We start from the raw sequence: 25,789 nt of genomic DNA on the forward strand, positions 1-25,789 counted from the left end.
GCAGTGTACAGAATGTCTTGTTGGATCTTTCTGAGTTACTCTGAGATGTTAGAAAGGTGTTTGCAAGTACCAGAAGAATGAAAAGTCAAGAAAACTTGGTGTCTTCATAAATAGCCCGTCTGGGGCTGGAAGAATCAGCATCTGTTTCAGTTTAACTGTGCTTTTCCTTCCAGTCTTTCTCCCATTTCAAAGTACAGACAACTGAAACCTTTAATTTTCCTCATCTTTCACAGAAAAGCAGGAGTTTCTAACATCTGATACTATCCTGACTAGATTACCAAGCATGAAAACATACAGTTTATTGATGGTCTTGAATGAAAAACTCTTGGTTGCTTCTGTTGTTTGTAGTGTTTACTCTGAAAGATAAGTTGTTTGAACTGGTTGACTCTTCCTTTGGATAACTGAAGATTAACTTGCTTGATACCTGCTGGATTTGCAGTTTCCCCTTCCACTAAATAAACTGAAGAACTGCTGGCCCTGGGGCAGCTAGGACAGAGTGTGTGCTTGGAAAAGTTTGTGTGCATACAAGTAAACAAGAGAAAAACATTTTATGCATGGCATTCTGAATGTGGAGTTCCAGGGTTGATACAACCTGTCTTTCCACCTGGAAGAGCTCCTGTAAGACCTAGGAAGTCTGTTTAAAAAATACCTAACAGCCTGACAGACATAGATAGGTAGCTAATGAGTTGAAAGCTGGAGCTGGCAGGACCAGAATTTTTTATTATGTGATAGTTTTACAACCCTAAGTCATGCTGCTTGGTTTTGAGAATATAGGTTACCTTAATCAAACTTTGTCCTTTTATCATACATTTGCTTTGTGGAAGCAACTGGAGGAAAAAGTAAGAATAATTTATTGTAATTCAAGTAACCAGACCTGACTCCAAAGACATAGAGGGAACAGACAGTAAAAATAGTAACATCATACTGTATTGTAGTCCTTTGAACAGAGAACCACTTTTTGAGGTTCCCCTTCTTTGTATCTCTCTTTGTATTGCAACAGCATCTCACATCAAGCAGAAACTTTCACTTTGGTGCAGCTGTCTCTTTTCAATGCAACAAATGTTGTTGTCAGTGACCCTGCTCAAGTCTGAGCTTCTAGACATTGGGAAAGGCTCTGAATGTTTGTGTGCATCCTCCAGGTGTGGTTTCTGTGCTTAGCACCCTTCCATCAAAGTATGTTTCTCTCCCCCAGAACAGCTAAATGTGTTGCAACCTTTGGATAAGAGACTGAAGCCTAACTTTTGGCAAACTGATGATTCAAAAGAAGGAAAAGGAATAGGATAGGGCAAGAAAGTCTGGGATAGATTGAGGTGTAGATAAGAGTGTATAAAACATAGGGCTGGGAATTTGGAGGTTTGAGATGTGACGGAAGGAGATTGAGAGTCACAAAGAAAGTGAAAATGGAAATTAATGAGTTTTATGCTTAGACTGGCTGGTAAGGAACTGGCAACAGGAGAGGGACAGAAGACAGCAGCAGAATTCAATTTGTCAGTACAGGAGACAAGAAGGAAGAGATGGGAATGGCAGGAGAATAGGCAATGGGATGAATAACAAGAGACTGAACTAGGACCTGGCATAGGGAACAAAAATTGGAGGCTAATAAAGGGGGGACAGCCTGGAGATGGAATAGGTGACTGGTGTCTGAAAGTGGAGGTCAGGCACAGAGGAGAAGGGGGAATGGAGTACCAGCTATGGGAGACAGCCCCACACAGGGCACAGCTTAGGGGCAAGCAGGTGGAAAGGTACACAATGGGGTGGGCTTTGCTGGGACACCAGGACTTTTAGAGCTGGAAGTGGAACAGAACTTCCTTGAAATTGGCCTTCATTTTGGCTCAGCCAGCAAAGATTTTGCCTCTTGTGGTGTCTGCCCCAGCCCACAGTGCAGAAATGACTGGAACTGCGTGTCCCTGGATGAGGCAGTAGCAGCTGCCTGCCTGGGGGAGGAGAGCAAGCTGTCTTGTAGTTTGATGACACAAATTTTACAGTTGGGAGGAGGTAGCGAAAAGGCCACATGACCAAGGCAGAAAGGGTCAATTCATTAGTCTGGCAACCACTAAATTAAGAAAGGCAAGTGGGGCTGTTATAGCAGAGGTGTGTGAATTCAGTCAAAGATGATTCTGAAGTTGCTAGATTGATCTTGTGGTCAGCTTAAGCAAGCTTAACTAATTAATTGCTGGTTTTAGTCCATTGTGTAAGAGCTAGTGCCTAATAAATCACACTGCTTTGCAGAAAAATGCTTTAAATGACTGTGCAAATACTAAATAGCCTGAGGAATGGTCTTAGGAATTCACCGAATAATCCAAATTCCAACACTCATCCCCCTCCACTGCTGGTCTAGATGAAGGATAACAGTCTGCTCCTACAACCTCTTTCTCTTTGAGTAACAGGGGCAGAAGTGTGTGTTGGGCATACAAAGGTACCAGAATCCCATGGGGATGCTGTGATGCTGCTTGGTCCTGCACTGACATCTGTCCTTTTCAGGGATGCAGGAAATGCTACAGAGATGTTAAAGGAACATCATGAAGGTTGCAAAGCTGAGTGCTGAGAAGTTAAGCAATGCCCGAATGAAACTGTGGGTAAAACCTTAATGCAGAACCTGTACGCATGTAGGTTATGAAATGCTCATTAATTTTACTTCCCCTCCTGCTCCTTTCAGGGTGAATGGCAGTAATTCAAGGTTCTTGCACGGTTCTACAAGTTTTCTGGGGTAATGAAGACCAAGGAACTTCTGACTTAGTATCTGTGGCTCTATCTTAAGGGGAGGTATTCAGTCACAGTACCACAAGGTTCAAAATATGTGCCTGTCAGCATAGTCTCCTGATCCTGAGACCCTTAACCAACCCTGTGCTCTCTTATGATGTGTTTAAGGAATTGCAGCAAAAGGGTGGAGTTATGACTGTAAATTTCTTGACTGATTCCTTGTCTAGTGACATTTGTCCTGCACTGCTTTATATTAGCTTTTCAGTTTTATGTTTTGTCATGAAAAGACCAAACATTTTTTAAAAGTGTAATGTAACATTTTTTTAGATTTCAAATAATTTTGGAAAGCAGTGTAGAAACATGTAAAATCTCTAACAGAACCAGAGTATACATCATGTGTATCCTTTGTACATATTTCTCCAATGCCAAACCAACTTTACACAGGCACTTTACACACAAAGGGCCTGAGAAATGTACAGTACACAGTCAACAAAACGTTCACATCCTCCCATGCATGATGCATACATGCTGTGGTCTTTAATACAAAAGACGTAATTATATGTGGACATGTAGGTGTGTTCAAAGAAGCTACACAGGAAAAAAATTCAGCCTCCAAGATTTTTCTATTTCCATGTCTTGTAGAGGATCAAGTGCACTGTCCACATTGAACACTTAACTCAATAATAACTGCAAATAAACGAGTTATTGCAAGAAATACTATCACTAGGAAATTTGACCTGGTTTCTGTCCTGTGACCCACTATGCTGAAAAGCCAGGTCTGCTTTTAACACTGCAGCATTTATTAGTAAAAGCAGTGTTTAACCATCGTTTGGTTAGCCAAAACTCACACAAAAGTAACTGGCAGAGCCCAGGTAATCAGATGTTAATAGCTGTCTCACACTGAAAGTGGCCTTCATGGTTGCCCAGAATTGTAAGACACTGATGGAAAGAAAAGATACTCAGATGTGACTAAATGATGTAGGAAATGGCTCCCAAGTTTACTCATGGTTTTGAGTCTCCTAAGGTGTTTGCTTTTCCTTTTGCACGTGAGCCTGTGGGATCAGTCCAGACCAGCAAGTACTGAGATCTCTTAGTGGACTCCCACTAAGTTTAATGTGTTTTAGAAATTAGAAAATTGAGCTACTACTGCAGTGCAGAATCCATAGAGGCCTGAAAGGGGAACTGTTGCAAATGCCTGAGAATTTAGCATCAAAAAGCTGAACTTTTCTCAGCAAAATACCAAAGGATCTGTTATAACAAGCCATGACAAATGTCCTCTGAAATCAAATGGCTGATCACTGATGCTCTGTCACACAATGCTCTGTCACACGAGTGTGGCCACCTAAGAGGTATGGGTGCCACTACTGGCACTTCTTACAGCTCCCATAAATTCCTTGCAAGGGCAGCTTGTGACCCCTCCTACAGAAAGAATGGTCAGCACATTGCTGTGAGATTATATAGTAGATACCAGTTGAGGATGGTCCCGATTCTGTAAAAAAAGCAAACATGGGCATGGAACAAGTCCTCTGGTCCATCTCTTTTAAAGGTGACCTGCAGCGATGCATGTAGAATTTCTGTTCCTGTCTGTCCTGGGGGGGCAAGCTCTCCAGTTAAGAGCTGGCAGGGGAATAGTTCCTATTTCTTGTAACACTTTAACAAGCTGCACTCACAAGCAGACGGAGCCACGGACTGTTCCCCTCTGAAGTTCCTCTGACACACCGGGGAGGCCGGGCTACCCCTTCAGCCCGCCCGACAGCTGCTGAGGAGCGGCGGGGCGGCGGTCAGACCCCGCGGGGCTTACGGGACCCCGAGACAAGCGTGAGAGACAGTGGGGAGCCCTGCCCCAGGGACCCCGCCTGGCGCTGCCGTCCCGGGAGGCCGCGGCAGAACCCCGTACAGGTTTCCTCCGTACAGGTTTCCCCCGTACAGCCTTGACCCCCCTACAGCCTTCCCCCTCTACAGCCGCCTCGCCGTCGCCAGGGGCAACCGGGCCACTTCCGCCCGCCGCCGAGATGGCGGCGGCGCCGTAACCTGGAAGCGGTCGTTCGCCCCGCGCTCCTGCGGTCCCGCCCCCGTGGTGCGGCGGGAGGTCTGTGGGTGGGGAGTCCCGTGACGGCTCGGTGCGCAGAGACGGTGGCCGGCAGGGGCGGGCGGGGAAGGGGGGGCCGAGGGCGCCTCGGGAGGATGGCGGAGCCGCACGGTACGGGGTGGCCGGGCTCGAGGCCCCGGGGGGGGGGCCGGTGGCAGGGTCTGGCCGTCGGTGGGGCGAGCCGAGGCGGCGGCTGACAGCGGGCGGGGTGGGCCTGGCGGCAGCCGGGGGCGGTGGCGGGGGAGGCGGGAGGCCGCGGGCACGAAGGCGGGGAGGGCCCAGGCGGCAGGTAACCGCGGTAGGGAGGGGGGTATCGGCTACGAGCCCCGGGGCGGGGGTCGGTGGGGCAGCCCGCCCGGGCTCCGCGCATCGGTACCCGGTGTGTGTGTGTGTGTCTGCCTGTCCCGGGGTTTATGTGTGTGTGTGTGCGCTTCCCGGCAGGGTGCAGCCCCGCCCGGCAGCCGCGGGGCCCGGGGCAGGTGGGGCGGGCCGGGGGCCGCCAGCCCGCAGCGTTCGGTGGGGCGGGGGCGGCCGATGGCCCGGCTGGGCTGGGCTGGACGGCGGGTCTGCCCCGGGCTGCCGGGCGATGGCACCGAGCAGCCCCCGCCACAACAACACACACACACACAAAACCAAAAAAAGAAAAACAAAAAAAAAAGGAGGAAGCTGGGGTTTACAGCCTCACCTCTCGCCTTCCCCTCTCGCTCCCGGTACCGAGAGCTGGCAGAGAGAAATTTAGGAGACTTGGAGTGTGTTTGGTGGCACTGACGCTCGGGGTAATGATTACCGGCGCTGAGGGTAATGATTACATCTGCTCTGTGTGTGCGAGTGCTGTCCCCCACCCTCCCGTACAGGCGTGAGGCTCTTTTCCTGTTTCACCCCATGTATTTATTGTGGCAGTTCTGATGGAGCCGGAGTGGCAGAAACTCGTTCCAAAAGTCGTCGCCTTCCTGTCTAGCCAGGTGATTTCCCCGATATTTAAAACTGAGAGGTGCCGCAGAGAAAGCGGTGTGACAGCTTCCCGGCTGCGTTTGTGGATGTAAGAAGGGGTTTTTACCGAGCTGCACTTATCTTTCGCGAGGAAATGGTTAAAAAGCTGTAGTAACCTCAAGTGAGGCGGACGGCCATGTGTGTTGACCAGAATGGGCGTGAGCTATACAGAAATTCAGGAGGACTGAAGTTTAGTGGAACTGTGTTGCTGCTTGACTTTACCGGTTTATTTGGGAGCAGGTAGGGAGATGGAATAAAAAGTTGCAACGTGTGAGAAAATGGTTACAAACTACTGAAGCAGTACTAGTGCTTTTTAACTCGGGTATTTGAAGTGGGACTGTAGAAACGTAGATTTTACTCAGTTCTGCACATAAGCAGAGATTTTTGAGGCAGAATATTTGTGATCAGGGAGTTGTAGTTGTGTGTATGGTCGTGTGATCAGGGAGTTGTAGTTGTGTGTATGGTCGTTGCTGCTGTACTTGGTCTGGCTTTTTTTTTTTTTTTTTTTACTATCAAAATAGAAAGTAAGGATGTTTTATTAATCACCTTCAGGGTCTTCATTTTCTACTTCTTCTTGGTTGCATGGTTGAGTTTGTCCATGTTGTTTCCTTTTACTTTCTAAACTGTGTTTTTAAAATCACTATTCATTATTGGATGCTTCTATTTATAAAATGAAAAGCTTAAAGTAGGTGGTGGTCAAATTAAGTTCCACTTATTTGCAGACATATTTCAGGCATATGTTGTATAGTGATCTTGATATAATCCTAGCCTCGTTTTGGGAAAGATTTACTGTATCCTATGAATTTGTTATTACACTGTTATGCATACATTTTAATTTCAGTAACACTCTTATCCTCTTAATTCCTGTGGAATGATTTGGGTTTGACTATTTTGGTTTTCTGTATAATTATTCTTTGCTCTGGATGAGTGAAATGGGAGCTTATTTTAGTAATTTGAAGCTGGATTACTTTTAATTTAGGCTAATGTTTGTCAGCCTTCAGCATTTCTGTACATGGTGAGGCAAAACACGTTCATCAGGCAAAACTGATTTTATATATATCCTTGTCACACAGAAAGGTGATTCAAGACAAAGCTCTCCCTTGTGTCTGCAACCTGCCTTTGAGGAATCCTGAGGAAACCTCAAAGAGGATGCTCTCCTCTGCTACATCCCTCTATTCTGCTCTTTCTAGAAATGTTCAACAATCCCCAGCATTTTTTCATAGGGGTGATGGCAGGGGTAGGGTCGATAAACAGTGCTGATGCGAATAGCTGCTGTTCCCGGTGTAGTTTTTCGTTTCAGCATGACAGATCTGTAAGGCAGGAGGTGCTGGGAGGGGCGTTCCTTTGTTGTGTTGACACTTAAATCGCACTGACGGGTGTGTGTATTCTCCTCCAGGAATTTGATGTGATTGAAAAGGGATTCCTTCAGACGGTGAATATTTTCTCCAGCTGTCTTCCTGCACTCTTAGACTATGTACAGAAATTAATTGCTCTGAAGATCGTTGAGCGTGGGTACCTTTTAGGAAACCCATGGATTGATTGTTCCTTGGCTGTGGCTTTGTGGAAGAGAATGTTTCTGCTGAATCGGGGGGTGTGTGTGTGTGTCAGTCTTGGCTTGTCACCGTGCCAGCCGGCTGCTGCTGACCTGTACACATCACCCGTGAAATAGATGGATGTATATGCTTGCATGTGTGCATGCTGCTTATGCATCTTAATTGAATTAAGGCTGTAAAAGTGTCCTTCTGTTTGTTATGAATGAGAAAGATCACATTTTGTGACCCTCTTTTGACAGAGGTGAGGAAGCCCTGCACATGTCCAAGCTCTCTTTTGGGTAGGTTTAGGAAATAAGGGTATATACGGATATATGATAAAGAAATAAAACTGCATTAAGAAATCTCAGGTGTTTCCAAAAGACTGTCATGGAGAAATTGGATGCTCTTGCTACAGAGCAGCAGTTTCTCCAGTTTCTCTCTAGCAGCAAGTTCTCTATGTAAGAAGAAAGATAAAAACTTGTGTGAGCCGAGGGAAGTCAGGGCAGGGCAGTGCTCACCCTTTCCCCTTGCCCGCTGCACCTCCGGGGTGGGTGTCAGCCCCCGGGTGGGTGTCTCACCCCTCCTCAGCGACTGGCTTTCTGAGGGCTGCTGCCTGTGTGCAGGGGAGGTCCTGGCCCATAGCTCAGCTTGGCTGGTAGCACTTCCCACCCCAAAATGCTTCGAGGCCTTTTATTTATTTATTTATTTTTGTGCAGCAGCTTTGTGGATGCTCTTCTAATTGAAGCGAGGTTTGCTTTCCCCTCTGTCGTTGTAATATACCTTGTATTTTTATTTATTTATTTATTAACTTCACGGAACTGCATCTCGGAGGAGGTATCTCTGTCCGCCTCTGGTGGACTTTTGCGTGTGCATGTGAGAGAGAGGGCTGGGCAGGACACGGTTGTGAAGATTAAACAGCCAGTTGTAACTAGATTGTAGAGATAAAAAGAACCCTTTTTTACATTAAAATTGTACTTGTGTGATTGTTCTAGCCTTTTTGTCTTTCTATGTTGCAAAACATGCCGGGATAAAATGTAACAGGTTGTACAATAAGCATGTAATGTTTGCCTTATTAACCATTGACCTTAATTTGCTTTTTTTTTTTTTTTTTTTCTTTTTCTTTTCCCCCCCCCCTTGCATTGCTTGGGCTTGACTGCGTTGTGAAATACACACAACGTGCTATTAAATCTGGGAGGTCTCCGACAGAAATTCAGTTCAGTAAAGGCATTTTCAGTAGAGCAAAACAGTGCTCTCCGGATAAAAGGGAATTTTAATTACTAAGATTTTTTTTTTCTATCATTAGCCTGCAGATAATGGGTATGCTTTGTACAGACATTATGCAGTGTTTGTAACATCTTTTAAAAAAGTAATTTTCTATCATGTAGTTAATTTTAAACTGTTTTAAGATCGTTGCAGTTTAAGAAGTGCTTTATCTGTATTGCTCTACAAGAGAAATACATGAGAGAACAAAGCCTGTCTATAATTGTAGACATGCTGATTAGCGTGAGAATATGTTAAGAGGCTGTGAATTGGTGTAGATAAATACTAGGATGTATGGGCAAAGAACTTCTTAAAACAATCTGGCATGCCCATACCTGGTTCTTTCAGCGATATTTTACTGTTAAGGGGAGCATGTAGAAAAGTAGGAAAGACTTGAATGTGTTTGTTTCTGGGTTTCTGTACATAAGGGCTGTACTCAGAGTGGATATACATGATATCCTAATTTTGCTTGCCTCCTTAATTGCAGAAAGTGCTGCAGAGTTTTCTTATTTTCTTTTTTCTTTTTTTCTATTTTTCTTTTTTTTTTCTTTTTTTCTTTTTTCCTTTTTTCTTTTTTTTCTTTTTTCTTTTTTCTTTTTTCTTTTTCTTTTTCTTTTTTCTTTTTTCTTTTTTCTTTTTTCTTTTTCCTTTTTTTCTTTTTCCTTTTTTCTTTTTTCTTTTTTCTTTTTTCTTTTTTCTCTTTTTCTCTTTTTCTTTTTTTCTTTTTTCTTTTTCTTTTTTTCTTTTTTCTTTTTTCTTTTTTCTTTTTTCTTTTTCTCTTTTTCTTTTTTCTTTTTTCTTTTTTTCTTTTTTTCTTTTTTTCTTTTTTTTGTTTTTTTCTTTTTTCTTTTTCTTTTTTCTTTTTTCTTTTTTTCTTTTTTCTTTTTTTCTTTTTTCTTTTTTCTTTTTTCTTTTTTCTTTTTTCTTTTTTTCTTTTTTCTTTTTTCTTTTTTCTTTTTTTCTTTTTTTCTTTTTTCTTTTTTTCTTTTTTTCTTTTTTTCTTTTTTCTTTTTTCCTTTTTTCCTTTTTTCCTTTTTTCCTTTTTTCTTTTTTCCTTTTTTCTTTTTTCTTCTTTCTTTTTTCTTTTTTTCTTTTTTTCTTTTTTTCTTTTTTCTTTTTTCTTTTTTTCTTTTTTCTTTTTTTCTTTTTTCTTTTTTTCTTTTTTTCTTTTTTTCTTTTTTTCTTTTTTTCTTTTTTTCTTTTTTTCTTTTTTCTTTTTTCTTTTTTTCTTTTTTTCTTTTTTTCTTTTTTCTTTTTTTCTTTTTTTCTTTTTTTCTTTTTTAAAATTATTTCTTAGCATAGTTGAAAGTTTGCTACTTGTCTGTGAGTGGTGTTGGGGTTTTGCAGAGAGGGGCAGCCATGGGGAGGCTTTTTGTGCTCTAGCCCAGGTATTAATCTGGAGAAACATGCGACTGGTGCTCACAGTAAATTGGCTGTAGCTTGCTTTTACCTTTGCTATACTAATCCTCTCCGGGCTTTTGTGTCTTAAAATGCTTCATATTCTCCATATCAGCAAGATGTGTGGAGTGATCCAGCAGAGCATTTCAGTGGAGCCCTGATGATGCCATAGATATTGTTCTGGTTCAGTGGATCTGCCTTCCCTGTGGTCGGAGGCTTTTTGTTATGCATGCATCCTAATTGTTCTTGCTGTTGGCATTGTACAGAGACTGAAGGGGCTGTGCACCAATGCAAATAGACCTTCTAATACCTTAGCATTTGCATTATAATGGCTGCATAAATATTGCAGTACATTTCAGTTCACTCTCTCACTGCTTTGACTGCTGGCATTTAAAATAGATTCTTTCTGCAGCATGGATTTTGTTCCTGGTTGGTATTGCTTCGAGAGGGGTTCTGAAGTCCATCTCTATTAAATCCTGGAGCCTGTTTGCAATGAGGTGCAATTTTAACTTACCCATGTTCTAGTCTCCCACTCCTTTTAGCCCACAGGTTGACTGGGGGAAAAAAATTAAATTAAAGCTTGAGCAGTTTTTACCAACTAAACTAAACTAAATATTTGGGGATAGCAGAACATGTTTGCTTGAGACTTGGTTTTGCAGTTTTGCCAGAAGTCCTATAGAAGTCTGGGAATATTCTGTGCAGAAGGAATATGAAATATTTTCTTACCATTGTTTTGGTGCTGAAACATTTGATTGCTTATGGCTAACCAGAAGTACCCTGAATTTCCTTTGAAAGTGTTGATACAGTGATGTGACTGAAAGCAGACACTCTTTTTGGGAATGGTTTGCAGATTGCCATCATCTGTCTGTCAAAAATTTGCTTTAAAAAGCTGTTAGACCAGTGATAAGTATCACTTACTTGACTCTTAGTGAATAATAGATGCAGAGACTTTCAAAAATCATGGGAGAACACCATATTTTAAAGCTTTGAATTGATTTCTTATAGCTACAACCTTGTTTTTAATGTATACTGTTAATTTTTGGGAAGGGTAATATATTAAACTACTAATTAAGATTTTTGGCTGATCAGATGTAATCCTAGGGTTCACTCTGGTTTAGGTGGTTTGATTTGTGAAAACTGCAACAAGAAATGTATGTTTAAGCCAGGTGTTCATTTTTGTTTTGTATATCAGATGTTAGTAGCTCATGACTCTTCCACTTTTTTGCACATATAAAGTGGTAGTAGTTCTTTAGGTTAATGACATGATCAATGACCCTGATGTTGGAACTAATGTTACGAAAACAGTTTTCTGTAACAATAAGTGATGGCATTGCAAGAAAATTTACTTAAAACTTCTGTATGGTGATAGATGATTCACTTCATATTTAAAGTATTCTGCATAGAGCTGCAGACAACATATATATTACTATAATACAGTATTATTAGCACTTGTTCTGTCAAAAACCTTGTATTTAGAATAAGTATTTATAGTGATGAGCATGGAAATACAAGGTTAAATACTGTTAAGGAGAAGAATAAAAATATTCTTAATACCCTGATACCTGAGAACCTTAAGCAGTAATATATTTATACATTATGTGTACATGGATTTTAATTATCCGTTAGGTATCACAGAAAATGCTGCTTTAGTGCCTCAAGGAATATAATAAAACCACTTTAGCCTTTGCTGTTCCGTTTAGATATATGCTTTGGGGGCTTCCATCATAAAAGGAATTAGTATTAAATCAGAAATTGAAGAGGTGGATCATGTCAGTTTGAATGGCCAGAAAGATCCATTGGTCTGTCATGTTGTGTTGACTGGGAAGAAAAATAAACATATTTGTTGTATGAAAAAATAGCTGACTTTCAGCCCAAAAGATCAGGGCCTGGTATTTGTTCATAGCTGAGCTGCAGCAGTGATTCTCTTCTCCTCCTTTCTCTTGTCTGTGTCCCTGTCATCTAAATCGCGGCAAATAGGAGAGTTTGCTTTCTATTCCATATGAGGCTGCTCTCCTGTGACTGACAGTAGTGGTAAATTGTGTAATTGTAGTGTATGAACTGTCCAGTCTCCTGTATAATAAGATTTCACACTATTGTATTTTTTGCATGCTGAAAGTTAGGTTATAATCTGTTTTGTAGTGCACAGCATTAATCATGTTTAGTGATACTTACCCTGGGAGGAAATCCTCCTGTTGTGTCAAAAAACTGAGAGCAAAAAAATACTTTATTTACTGTTTTAACTGTTACATGGATTTACTTTTTTTAAAACAAAAGAAAGCAATTTAGTATGTTACTGTAACATAACACTTGTATAGCACAGGTCCTAGTGAATTTGTAGAGAATTGACTAAAACTGTACATACAATGCAACTGCAGGTGCTGAGTGAAGTGCTTTGTGCCATGGGAAGGTTCAGGTTTTAGTTTCAGTCTTCTTTTTCCTTTCTTAAACCTAATTCAGCAAAATACATTGAGTTTATTCCAACCTCATAAAAAAAAAAAAAAAAGAAAAAAAAAAAAGAAAAAAAAAAAAAAGAAAAATTCGTTTAATTTCCCAGTGCCTCTTCCTCAACACAACAAAACACCCTCCCCCCCCTCAAATCAACATGCAGCTGTCCAAGGCAAAGAAATAATCGAGTAATCCATGTTGCCTCAATTACATGAACTGTTGTATTTCTGAAATCATGATGGCAGAGTTTTGTGCTCTTTTATACTCCTCTTCCCCCTCCTTATTGAGTCAGCCACTGCAGAAAAGCAGAACTGTGCGCTTCTTTTAATACTAAGGGATAACCACATAGAGAGGAGTCTTCCTCAGATGTCTGTAAATGCCAAGTCCTGTTCAGAAGCATTTAGTTACATGGAGTCACTATGTGTGGCAGAGAGAAAATGACTTCACTAGCAAACTATATGGCTCCTGGAGGCATCAGGTGGCTTAATATGTAAACAGAGGTCCCCAGCAGTCAAAAATAGATCTTTATAAAAAGAAATAGTGCAAAGAAAAAAAAAAAAAAAGCAACCTCCTGAACAAGGAAGTGAAGGGCTACCAGAGAATCCATCTGTGCAGTCCTGCAAAATGCTGGCAATAGCAGAATATGAAGGACTTACCATGAAAACCCATTTTGCTGTTGCTTCTGACAAAGTACTTAGGCTTCATGAGTTTTAAAAATGTTTCATGTAGAGAAATGATTGTGCAATCGGAGGGTTTAAAGCCAAGAAAAATCCTATAAACTATGCATAAATTGGAGTGATTTGTACCATTTTGTTATTGAAGGAATGGATGGGTTAAATGAAGCCTCAGTTCAAATGTTAACCCACTAATTCTGTGACAATTACTTTTCTAATAGTTTTTAAAAACTGATGGCTATTATACAGTATTTGCAATATCTAAAATGTTGCTTAGTAAAGGGAATTTTAATACTGACAGTTACAGGAGCTATCTTGATTTTAAGATTGTAGATTATTTCTTTTCATGAAAAGGGAAATCTATGTTAGTAAATATAATGAATTAGGGTACCTGGGAACTTGGCTTTGTGCAGCTAATTTTGTTCTGGTATGTCCCTCTAACAATTCTGAACTCTTGTGGAGTGTGCAGATGATGGCATATTTCAGGTTATCATATTTGTGTTTCATGGTGGGCTACGTGTTTGCTGTTTGGAGTATTCAAACCATTGTCTGGCAGCTTTCTTCATAGATTATTGTGTGTAGCAGGCCTAGTTAGGAAGGAAACAGAAGTTTAAATAATATAGCCATGAGTTGTAAGTCACATAATAAACACAACAGCCTGGATATTTTTTTTTTTTCCCCACAACTTAATCCATAAATTTATTTTCTGTATTTTAGGTCACTTTAGGCACATTTTTTCCAGTAGTAATTTCTCTTGTCTCTTCCCCAGAAGAAGTGTTGGCAATTATTTCTTGCTTTTAAAATGTGTACAGTCTTGTTTTTTACAATATGGCTCTTGGTAACCCAGCTCATTTGAGAACCCCTAAGTCATACCCAAACAGACATCGAGTTTTCATTTACGTGCCCTCCCTGTAGTATCATGTTTTCTTCTTCTTCTAAACCGAGATGCTCTTTGTTGAACCAATTAGCTGTTGGGTGCAAGCCAGAACTTTCTCCTGAAATCAGAATTAATGAATACACAGATTACAGGGGAAGGATTTCTGTTCTCAAGGGGCAGTGACAGTTAATGTGTGATAAGGACACGGTTTGTATCCCGCAGCCTTGATGTCTGTCTATGCGGCTGTCAGGACTCAGTCCTGCCAAGCTCAGTGGGATAGACTTGAGTATGGATCACACATTCACATAATATATTTGATGGTATATCTGTCTTGGAATGTTTTTTGAAACCGTTCCAGCTCTTCTGTAGCCAGCAGATGGGATGCATACGCCTTCATTAACAAGCAGTTAACTTCACTGCTACGACTGAATTTTCATCACGCTCTGGGTCTCTGACTTGGCTCTTTCTGTCTTCCAGCTCCCACTGTTTACTCTGCTCTCTCACAGAGGAGATCAGCACTAGCATTACATGCTCTTGCCCTCCTGTGGTAATGAAAACCTAAGCGTTTTTCTCAAGATCAAGTTTTGTAATAAATAAAAGAGAAAAAGAGGAGAATAAGGAACTAGTTTTTCTCTTCCAGAGCAGCTGCTTGTCTCTCCAGGTGTGCATTGCTTTTGGTGAAGTCTTTTGCTTCAACAGCCCTGAGAAAATCAAAAGTGATTTCTAAACTTGCTTCTAAGTGTCAAAAAGCCCTTGTAACATTTTGTAGCTTTGAATTATCCTTCTGACCTTTTTTATGACATGCACTACTCCTTTTGCATTAGCGCAGAGAGAAATTAAGGTACAGAAATTACAGGGAAGATTTATACCAGCAATGGCATTGCTCTGCCTTCCTAGCTGTGAGTCAGGGGGAGCTGAAATCCAGCTCTGGCACCTGCCTTGGAGAACCAACCCAGCTGGGGTACCCTCACCGGGGACCTGAGGTGGATCCCAACCCCAAATTCCTCCCTCTTTCCAATGCAAGTAAAAAGTGAAGCATGGTAAATGGGTGCAAAACTGCTCCTGCCGTGAATTTTGTGTTGGTAATGAAAGTCAGGCAAAGCAGTGTGTTAGATCTTTGAACAAGCAGCGTGAAAGCAAGCAGCCATGGTGGCTGCAGTCTGTATGCAACCTCTGATTTCTTTAATGATCTTCTGCATTAATAACACCAAAAGAAGGTTGCTGTCATATTAGTTTCAAAGCTAATAGTGTATATAAACTACAGATATACATCTTCAGGCAAATGTCTAAGTGCTACTCCCAACATGTAAAACCTTGGAGCCAGAAATCTGTGCTTGTCACAAGTTTTTGCTCCTGTGGCTTCCAGTGTCTACTGAAACTGCTTAAATCTGTATCATGTTAAATCTAACGTAGCAACACTTTCACAGTTGGCTCACCATTAATTCTTTGGGTTCAGCCTGTTGGCTGTCTTTCAAAAATATTTAAGATAAACTGATCAGTTACATATCAAGGTAATCTAAAAGTATTCTCTAAAGCTGCAGCCACCGATTTTCCCTTCATTTTGTACTATTACGTGATTTTCAGTCCTTCTTCATCTATGAAGCCCCTGAATTATCATCGAAACCACACAGAGTTCCAGCAAAAGTAAATGCCCCAGAATAAGTTTCTGTAATATTTGCTGTAAATTCATTACTTTGTGACAGAGAAGCAAGTTAAGGCAATGTAAAATGGTGTGTAGAGCATGAAAGCTACTCATTGCAAAAGCTTGACTGTGTTTCCTTATTCCAGGGTAACATGAGTTACACTGCCAAGTAATGGGTATGCTTGAGCATGTGACTACTGAGTTACACAGTCTGTGAATCTATCGAGAGACACAAAGTTTTCAAATAAAAGTAGAGGGAGGCAGCATGAAGGTTGGTGTGTGCTGCTTTCAAAAAGTTGCTGATTGTTATCCAACGCTTTTTCTACATAGGAATCTATTAATGGTCTGAACTTTTCTCCTTTGCTTTTTCAATGACCAATTGTTGTGGATGAGCAAAGGATGATCTGCAGAAAGAGTTCTGCCTGGGCTGTGTGTGGCTGTAAAAGCTCATGGACTGAAATTCAGGTTCTCTTTGTTCACAGTGAAAAACAACAGCTCAGGTCCTTCTCTCCCTGTCAAGAGTAAGTTTTCTTTCCTCTCTCAGCAACTGTATAAAGCAGTGGAGGGTGAAATGGGTGACAGCCCTGGCTATCTATTTTAATTGTTTTTATATATGTTTTTATATAAAATCAGTACTGTATAACTTGGTTTGTGAACTAAATGAGAGACTGAGGAACTCGTTAAGAAGTTTACATTTGTGGGCTTGTGCTTTGATGGCTCTTCTGTATGTACCACAGGTGTATGTATGTGTTCATCCAGCTCAAACTTACGGTGCTTTTTGGTTACCAAAAGTAAATGGGCAGACCTTGATTAATAGAATAGAGTTCATGCTGGAAATGTTACTCTTCACCACTTTTTGATCACTCCATGATCTATGAGGTTAACCCACTAATTCTGTGACAATCACTTTCCTAATAATTTTTAAAAACTGATGGCTATTATACAGTATTTGCAATACCTAAAATGTTGCTGCTCTATGAGGTTTACATAGAGATGGTAATTCCAGAACCTCAGCACTTAGGATTCAGTTGGGTTCTGGTTTTCCTTGCTGCCAAAACTTGTAATTACCAGCTAGTGAGCTCTGTAAGTTGTGTTACCAGTCAGATGGGGAGGGACTGACTGGTTGTATGGGCTTTTTTCTTCATCTAATGTGACTGGGGGCACTTTACATCTGAGAGCACTGTTTGGTGTTGATTATTATTAATATGCAGTTTTTAGCACTTCCTAGGGCTTGCAGCCTAATGGAAATAAAACATCCCAGTTTGAAAAGCAGTGACAAAGTGAAGGGAGTTTTTCTGATATGAAAGCTTCAACATGTGATCACAGAGCAGACTAATAAGCCAGTGCAGGGAATTGGATTCTTTTAAGTCAAGCTCATCATTTGCCTGTAGAGTTCACTTTTCAGTATGAGGTGTTCTGATGTGCTAACACTGTTGTGATTGTATCATTGCAAGTTATTTTTATATATATATATATATGTATGTGTGTTTATTTATATATATATATATGTGTGTGTGTGTGTAGATATGTGTCAATATATATATATATATAAAAGGATACACTATTAGTGAAATGCAACAAATTCACTTGTGGGTCACTCCCAGCTTTATTTGGATACTTCTGTTGGCATGTTGTAGTTCTTAAAGAAGTAATGTGGCTTTTATGCAAGTCTTCAATTTTTGAAAACGTATTTAGAAATAATAAATAAAAAATGGAGAGCTCCTGATAATAATATAGGTGAGGAAGAAATTTTACGTGTAACAGATTTTTTTCAGCTCAAGTTGGGTTAGTTGTTTTATCACTTATTTTTTTTAATTAGAGTTCAAGACTTAAGCATACTCATTGTGATAATCTTTCTCTCTAGAAATATCTGATTTTTTTTTCTCTCAGTGTTTTGGGAAATTATTTTCTTTGGGCTTGATGTATTCCTTAAGCTGAGCAGTATTATGTTGATTCAGTACTTAAAATGTATTTGAAAGGAAAAATCCAGGAGATGCTGAGTTCATGTATGCATGTATGTTCAGTATGGCTGTAGCTTTTACTTCTTGTTGAAGTGTTTGTGTTAGTTCTCCTAAGAGGACATTTTTATTACTAGATTCTTAATAGTTAAATTTCAGTGAAAGCACAGATCCTAATGGCACAAAAAAAATCCCACTTAGCCAACTGTGATCTTATGGTCTTGCAGTAGTCTCAAACTTTAATGGTGAACAGCTGGTCTTCCTACTTCAGTTTCTTTAGTGGAAAGATGCAGGTGTCCTCTGTTGGCTTTATGCTTGGTTTTTGAGGGCATGGAAGGACATGTGCAAGTTTTTGTATTTTCTTGTAAAAGGTAAAAAGCAACTGTGTGATGCAGCTGAAATAGTAAGATTTTTACATTTTCATTTTACTTTAGCATTAGATGAATTAGTGATTTTTTTTGAAAAATAATATAATTTCACTGCTGTTTGAGTTATTTTGTTTAGTTTGTGGGGGGGGTTTGTTTGTTTGTTTTGTTGTTTTTTGGTTTGTTTTAAGTTACTGTGGCTCCTTAGTTCTATGCCTGTGTTTGGGGAAACCCAAGTAGGTGCAGCCTATGGAGTTCTGCTGCTGCCCCAGGGGTCTGTCACAGTTCTGATTTTCAAGTATACTGAATTTAGAATAGAATTTATATTGGTTGCTGATAATTGATAATCAAATTCAGGAAAATACCATACTCTAATGGACTTTCTCTTTCATAAATATTAGAATTTCTTTTTGCTGATTTAACATGTTGTGGAGAGCAAAACAGCGATTTTATTCTTGCTTTTTTTGGTCTCTCCCAGACATTGAAAATACTGTATTTGTGGTGCCATGTGCAGATATCCAAAGTCTGATTTATGGTCACATGAACTTTGTAAGGCTAATTCTTAAACAGAATCCTAAGCCTTTCAAGCTTAGTTTAAAAAATGTGGGGTTTTTGGTTTTACTTCTGCTGAAGTAATTTTTATGGATATCTTGCATTTCTTGGCCTTGCTCCTATTCACATGAAAAAATGCAATCTAGTAAGTGGTGAATGTTGGTAAGTTCTGTTGCATTCTAGAGACTTTTGTTTCTATTTAACATTTAAGCTTTTGTATCTCCATTAGCAGCTTTATATATTGAATATTATGTTGGAGCAGGCAGGGCAGCATAGCTTGGTAGCAGTCCCCAGGCCTGAATTGCCTTTCAGTGCAAGGATTTGGTTTCTTATTCTGAAGGAAGGATGGGAGAGCTACTGTGACAGCAAATACTTCAAATACTGAACTTTTTCTTAGATACCACTTTGTAGTCTCATCCAGCTTCCTGGACATACTGGTACTGTGGCCAAAGGAGTAAGGCGATGGGCAGTATTGGAGATGAATCTTTCCCAGTTGTGGTGTAATTATAAATATTGAAGAGGAAGTTGACACACAAAACCATCTCTTGAACGTATCACATTGTTGAAGTGAGAGAGCTCTTGAATTAAAATGATAGACTATTAATAAATGCTAGAACTACGAAAGAGTGGTGCTGCATAAGTATGTAGAATACAGCCTGCAGTACTGAGCCTGACTATTGCAGGGATCATCTGACCTGGATTTAGTGGCAGTGTTATTTACTCTGTAAAATAAGATAGAAGTTGGTTGTGAGACAAGTGAACAATGAAGCAGTATCATCTGCACAGACCTATAATGAGGAATTTAGTAGTTAGAGGACAGTGCACAATGTATCAGAGGCTGTGATTAAAACTTCTTTCTCTCAGTCTGTCTTCCAGCTGGTAGTCCTCACAACCGCAGATCTAATTTAGCCTTAGCAAGCAAGAATAATTTTAAATTAAAATTTTCTTATTTGCAGCATGTCTGAGTTTGGGGCCCATAGGATACTGACTTAATATAAAGTGACTTTGTGTGTTTCAGTTGAAAAAAAGAGATTTAAAAAATGTTTATAGTATTTAATAGTGCTTTAATGCTAAGCCTATACTGAGAGTTGCCAGGTCAGTTCTGTTACTTGCTGTTTGTGTAAGATTCGTAGAGGCTTTTGGTTTGGTAGGAATTAATATATTACAACAAAGTGATATTCAGCTCTTCAGATCACAGCTCTGTCTTCACCTTCTGTTTGAAGAGTTATTGTGAGAGACTGGAAGAAGAGGCGGGAGGAGGAGTCATGGGGGATAGAAGCCATGCCCGTTTGCACAACTTTATGTCCAAGAATCACAGGAGCTGGAGGCTGTAGGGAGGAAAAGGTTTCATCAGACATGCTAATCCTTTACCCCTGCACAGGAATAAAAGACTTGATGTAATTTCTCTGTTTGTTGCCTTGCAGCTGGCAACAAAGGGAGGGATGGAGAAAGGCTTGGGACAGGATGGAGGAACAGCACTGGCATGTTGTGCCTTGCTGCAAAGGAGGCATGTGCTGAGAAGGTGGTGGCCATGCCTTCTTCCAGGGGACAGAACAACTTAGGTCCTACTCCCCACATATTCCCTATTTCTGTTGTCCTTCCTGTCTGTCTTCTACTGCTCTCTGGTCATTATTCCTATATGCTGTCATACTTACACTTCCTTGCAGTCAAAATCCAGCACTTCAGGTAGGTGCTGGTGGTTGTCTGCTGTCTTCTACCTGTGCTCACATTTCCTGTTTTCCTTGCAGGTGTCATTCTGGTGTTTGTTTGTTTGTTTTCCTTTCCTTCACACTACTTTAGGAGTGGTTGAATAGAAAAGGAATAAATATATAGCAAGTATGTGTTAAAATTTGTCAACCAGCTTCCTTGTTTTATTTATTTATTTTTAGTGGTTCAGTGGTTTGGTTTCTTTTCCTTTCATTCAGGAGCTCTTTTGTCACTTCCTCAGACATTATTCATGTATCCTTATGGTGTTCATATATAAATACAGTACCTTGATTTTGAGCATATTGTTCTGGAGGACATTGTCATACTAAAATTTGTTCAGTCCTTCTCGTCAGTAAATCTGTGTACCTTTCCTGAGTGGTTTCTGCATGTCTAATACTTTTTGGATTACACTTGTTTTGAAAAGGGGTAATTATCTTTTAATCTGGATTACTTCAAACACTATTACTTGTGTGAATGTCACTTAGGTAGTTTAGATACTCATTTCAATACCCTGCCCTGTGAATCAAAGGGAAAATCCAGGCTCTATCACTTTGGTGAGCTGTGCAGTGCAGGGCAGATTTGGTGGAGGAGGAATGTGCTGTGAGGAGCTAAGAGCAACCCTCACCTCGGTATGTCCAAGAATCATAGAATCATAGAATTAGCCGGGTTGGAAGGGACCTGAGAGATCATCTAGTCCAACCCTTGACCCACCGGAGCAGTTGCTAGACCATGGCACTGAGTGCCACATCCAGTCTTTTTTTAAATGTCTCCAGGGACGGAGAATCTACCACCTCACCGGGCAGTCCATTCCATAGCCTAATCACCCTCTCCGTGAAGAAATTCTTTCTAATATCTAACCTAAACCTCCCCTGGCACAACTTAAGACTGTGTCGTCTTGTCTTGTTGAAGGTCGTCTGTGAAAAGAGTCCAGTTCCCACCTCGCTACAGCCTCCTTTCAGGTAGTTGTAGACAGCAATGAGGTCTCCCCTGAGCCTCCTCTTCTTCAGGCTGAACAGCCCCAGCTCTCTCAGCCTCTCCTCATAGGGTCTGTGCTCGAGTCCCTTCACCAGCCTGGTTGCCCTCCTTTGGACCTGTTCCAGGACCTCTACATCCTTCTTAAACTGAGGGACCCAGAACTGGACACAGTACTCGAGGTGTGGCCTAACCAGCGCTGAGTACAGGGGCAGAATCACCTCCCGAATCACCGGTTCTTAGCTTGCACCATCTAGTGCAATCCTCTGTTCCTTTTCTTTAGCACATACAGATTTTGCAAGTTACAAATATCTGGAGGCCAGTAGGTGTGGTGAGGCACTGTTTTGTGCTTCAGCTAGTGTAAAGGTTACATTTTTCTTAGTCATTTGTCTTATGGTAGCTTTTAAATGTTCATGAGAACAGTGCTTGATTCTTTGCAGAGTTATAGACATTTATAAATTACACCTGTTTGTGTGTGAAGGGTAGAAAGGTGCAAGAATATTGTTCATTATAAATAGGCATGCAGTACAATTTTTTTTTTATCTCGCTAGGGTATTGGTATGAACTTTCATGTAGATTTAAGATAGCCTTCTTTCATTTTTTTTCCCATTTCCTTTATTTTATTTCATTTATTAGAAAGAGATGAGGTAAGGCTTTTTGTTGCATGATATTTGTACAATCTTGTTTAATTCAGTTTGTGTCTAAATTTTCTCCATGACTTTTCAGATTAAGATTGCTGCTACCTTCTACTTTTACAATACATAAGCCTTTCATGCATGCTACGCAGTATGTAATGTATTTGTTTTTTGGCCCCTTTTCCCAACCCCAGAAAATCATGTTTTTTACAATTTCTAGTAAAAATGTTATTGAAGACCTTCTGTTTTTTTGGGGAAAAAAAGAATGCCTCATCTGAACAGATTTTGAAGAATCTGCTTGGGAGGAATCACAGTGGTTTTTTTGTGTGTTTTTTTTTTTTCTTTTTTTTTTTTTCTTTTGAAGGAAAACATCTTGTTCCTGTGAAGATACCAAATTTATCATGCATTTCCCAGAATTTTTTGTATTTGTGAAATAATCTTTTAATTGGGCTTCTTGTTACAAGCAGAACAGGATTCAGTAGCATTTGGAGTCTTTTGCGTGGTCTCCAGTCTTAAGGCTGGAGCTTAGGATGTTGTGTGGTTGAGGCTCCTCTACAGCAGGAATGAACACGAGGGGGATTTGTGGCAGGGCTGGACTTCAGGTGGTTCTTCACAGGAAGGTGAACAGAACTTACTTTCTCTTCTGTGTTTGTTTAAATTTTATCTTCTGTCCTGGGAAAGAAACCACTGGGATCATCACTAGAATCTGTAAGAATGTGGATGAACTTGCAAGAAATTAAAATGTTGTTGTCCTTGGTTGTTGTGTTTTGTTTTTTTTTTGGTAATGCTAATATGTTAAATGTTGATTGAGGGGAAAAAAATCCAAACATGTAAAAACGAAATAAAAGTACTCTAAGAAGTTATGAAAATTAAGTTTGCAATATAAAGCTGTCAAAATGAGACAGGTGTGAATGATATGGCTTCTAGTGCTTTAGGCGACCATGCTTGTCAGAAAGTAATTGGAGATTTATTAAACACAGCATACTTTGCCTTCTTTAATACTCTTTTTCTATGCAGTGTGTAGGAGCAGGAGTGGTGTTTATTGGCTGGTTACTGTCTCAGAATTTTAATATCTGTGATATTATCTTATGTGGAGTTTCTTCCCAGCTGCTTCTTGCCTGCCACCCATGGCCACCAGCTGCTCATCCCCATTCTTGTTCCAGCTCCTGCCCATTTCTCCCTTCGCTGTATTTCAGCTTGCCTGTGCTCTGGGTAGGAGCTTTTCTCCTCTGGCTGCTGTGACCCCATGGAAGGATGGTAGAAGGGTGTTTTAGCCAGATTGGAAAGGCCTGTTCAGCCACTATGAGTTTGACTTGCTCTGTGGGAATGCCTTAAATCAAAAGAAGTCGGTGTGTAGGAGTCGAGGAGGTGAAACAGGCTTAGAGTTTATGAAATACTTGGCTCTTTGCTGCCAGGGGAATTCCTTGCAGTTTTCTTGTTAGAGGTTTCAAAGTGGTAAGGAGTGAGTATGTGGTGAAATTCACTATGGCACCAGACATCATCTTCATAGATTTCAAGTCCCTAATCTAAACAAAAATGCCATATGTGGTGTTAAGGTTGCCTTCAAAATGAACAAAACAACATGCTTTTTCCATCTCTCAGCCTTATAAACAGCTGAACCATACACTTTTTCTTACCTTTTCTCTATATGCTCATGTCTGTGTATTCAGGGCCCCTTTTCCCAACCCCAGAAAACCCCAAGGGTTGGCAGGCAGTTGCCAGTAAGGATCACCTTTGAATGAGGTCTAAAGAAGTTCAATATGGTTAAAGAAGCCTTTGCTACAGAGCATTGGCTTTGTGTAGCTGCCTGATTTTCCTATAGTATGCATCTATTTGCTCCAATAATATTCCTCTGTTTTATGTCATTATGTTTAATTCTGTTTTGTCTTGAGAGAAAACAGTTGAAAACAGGTTGAAGAAGGCTTGGGAGCAATTTTATTCTTCATCACCTTATCAGGCAGTATAACGAGTCTACATTTCTACAGTGCCATTAAATTACAAAGTTCCCCAAGGTATTTCCAAGTTGCTTTGGCTTCTCCAGCTGTGGTTGAGCAGTGTTTCAAGCAGCAGTGCTGGACCAGGGTCTGTCAAATATCAAAATATCAAAAATGAAAACTGTTTAACCATCTACAGCAACACGGCACAAGAGGGCAAGGACAGTCTTTATGAAAAATCCAGTTGAGACTGCAGGAAAGCTCTGTATAGGCAGAATGCAATTAATCTTAAAAATACCTCTGGCAGTTAATAATGAGAATCTAGCTGTAGTGGACACATGTACTACAGGAAAAATACCGTTTCTCTTTGGCAGTTTGTAGTACTTGCATTTCAATAAGAATACTTGCAAGGCAGAAGTGGTTCATCACAGCATGTTCAAAAATCATATTTCCAGCAAACATGTTTGCTGGAAAACAGATGAAAGTCCTGTACATTACATCCAGTTATCTGAAACAGTTTCTTTGCAGTCTTGTTCTATCTATATTCTATATATCTGACTTGGCCTGAAGCAGTTTGCTTTTGGCAGGTAAAATGCGTTCATCTGAAAGGGTCAGATTAGAAAATGAAGCAAAAAAACTCACTGGAAAAATGTTGGTTAAGCAGCAATGGGTGAAGGTGTGTAGATCTTTAATTTTTCATCTCGAATATTCTAAATTAATTTTGGTTTCCTGTAGATTTTAGATTTATAATGTAAGCTTTTGGAAAAATATGCTATCCCAAAGAAAACAGCTCCAGCTGATCATTGTGCAATTTTCAAATAAATATTCTTTATAGTTTAGTTATAAAGTTATAATTTAGTTATAATGAAGCAGAAATGTACACTTAAATTAGAACAATTTTTATTTCATTTATGGTTGTTATCTGTGAAGAGTGTTGATCTGTTAATGACTTTTGAAAGTGAGGAGGTTTGTAATTGGAAACTTGTGGGTAAATATGTATTTTTTGTTAGCTGTACCAGATATCTAGATATTTCTATATCTTCCAAATTTGTGTGCTAGTTGGAAAGTCAATATTATTGCATATGTCTTTTTCTATATGTTAGTTATGTTTTAACTTAGGTGTTCAATAAAACAAATACATCCAAGCTTTTCTCATCTTAGCTGAAGATCAAGAACTGCAAATAGTCTTAGCTAGAAGAAGAGTTGAAGAGAGGCCAGATACTGTGCAGTGACGAGCTGCCATATGTAGTTATTCTGGCTTTGTTTGGTGGAACATAGAAGGTGGAAAGCCATAGCTCCTTTCCATGTTCAAAATTGTGTTAAAAGCATGCTTTAAGATGATTTTCTGATAGGCTTTTTTTCTTGCATAGAAACCCTCTGCAAAGAGAACTTACAACTTACAGTCACTAATTATGGTCAGAAAATTCAAAGGGCTGAGAGTCATCCAGCACTCGACTTTGTAAAATAGTCAAATTAATTGCATAAAAGCATGTTGGAGAGGACAAGCAAATTTACTGAATCCAGTTCAGAGACAAAGAAACAAAGTGAAATGCTACAATCAACAGTATTTTTGCTTTGTTGCTAGATAATCCTGCATTGCTAGTAGAGCCTGGGTAGGATGCTACCCTTGGTAGCAATATTTCGTTTGGCTGAGATGGGGTTTAACATGTGGATTGTCCCAGTTTCTGTAGGGGTGACATAAGTTGTTGGTAATATAGGTAAAAGATACTTTGTAGATAATACATTAGTCTGTTGTTGTCTTCTGTGCTTACTTTCTCTTCTGTCACTGTTGTTTTTGTCTCCTGAAATGATGAATAAAGAAAATTATTTGATGCAGGTTTAAGGTTTGCATCATCACCTTTGGTGGCATCAGTGCCATTTTCTATCAAATTTGTATCAAAGCCATGTGTGGCATACTGCTCCCTTTCTTTGTAAGAGTTTTTGGAGGATCTGAGTGGTAGCTCCTGCATGCTGTGTGGTGGTATAAGTGAAGTATTTTTATAATGGAAAGTAAGTTTTTTGATATACCAGGGTGATCATTTTTCAAAGGGGGGTATTG

General features: G+C 40.1%; 1 protein-coding gene across 5 annotated transcripts in view; it reads left to right on the forward strand.

The window, feature by feature from the left end:
- The first annotated feature begins 4,693 nt into the window (after positions 1-4,693).
- Positions 4,694-25,789, forward strand: part of SHOC2 (SHOC2 leucine rich repeat scaffold protein) — a 62,818-nt gene continuing 41,722 nt past the window's right edge. Inside the window, exon 1 of one of the 5 annotated variants that reach the window (XM_030453292.1) lies at positions 4,694-4,820. The gene's annotated coding sequence lies outside the window, so the exon portion shown is untranslated. Of the gene's footprint in view, positions 4,901-5,650; positions 5,752-25,789 lie in introns of those variants that run through there. The other 4 variants (XM_030453294.1, XM_030453296.1, XM_030453293.1 and 1 more) reach the window with 4 other exon arrangements.

Source organism: Calypte anna, chromosome 6 (assembly GCF_003957555.1).
Source record: "Calypte anna isolate BGI_N300 chromosome 6, bCalAnn1_v1.p, whole genome shotgun sequence".
Lineage (NCBI taxonomy): Eukaryota > Metazoa > Chordata > Aves > Apodiformes > Trochilidae > Calypte > Calypte anna.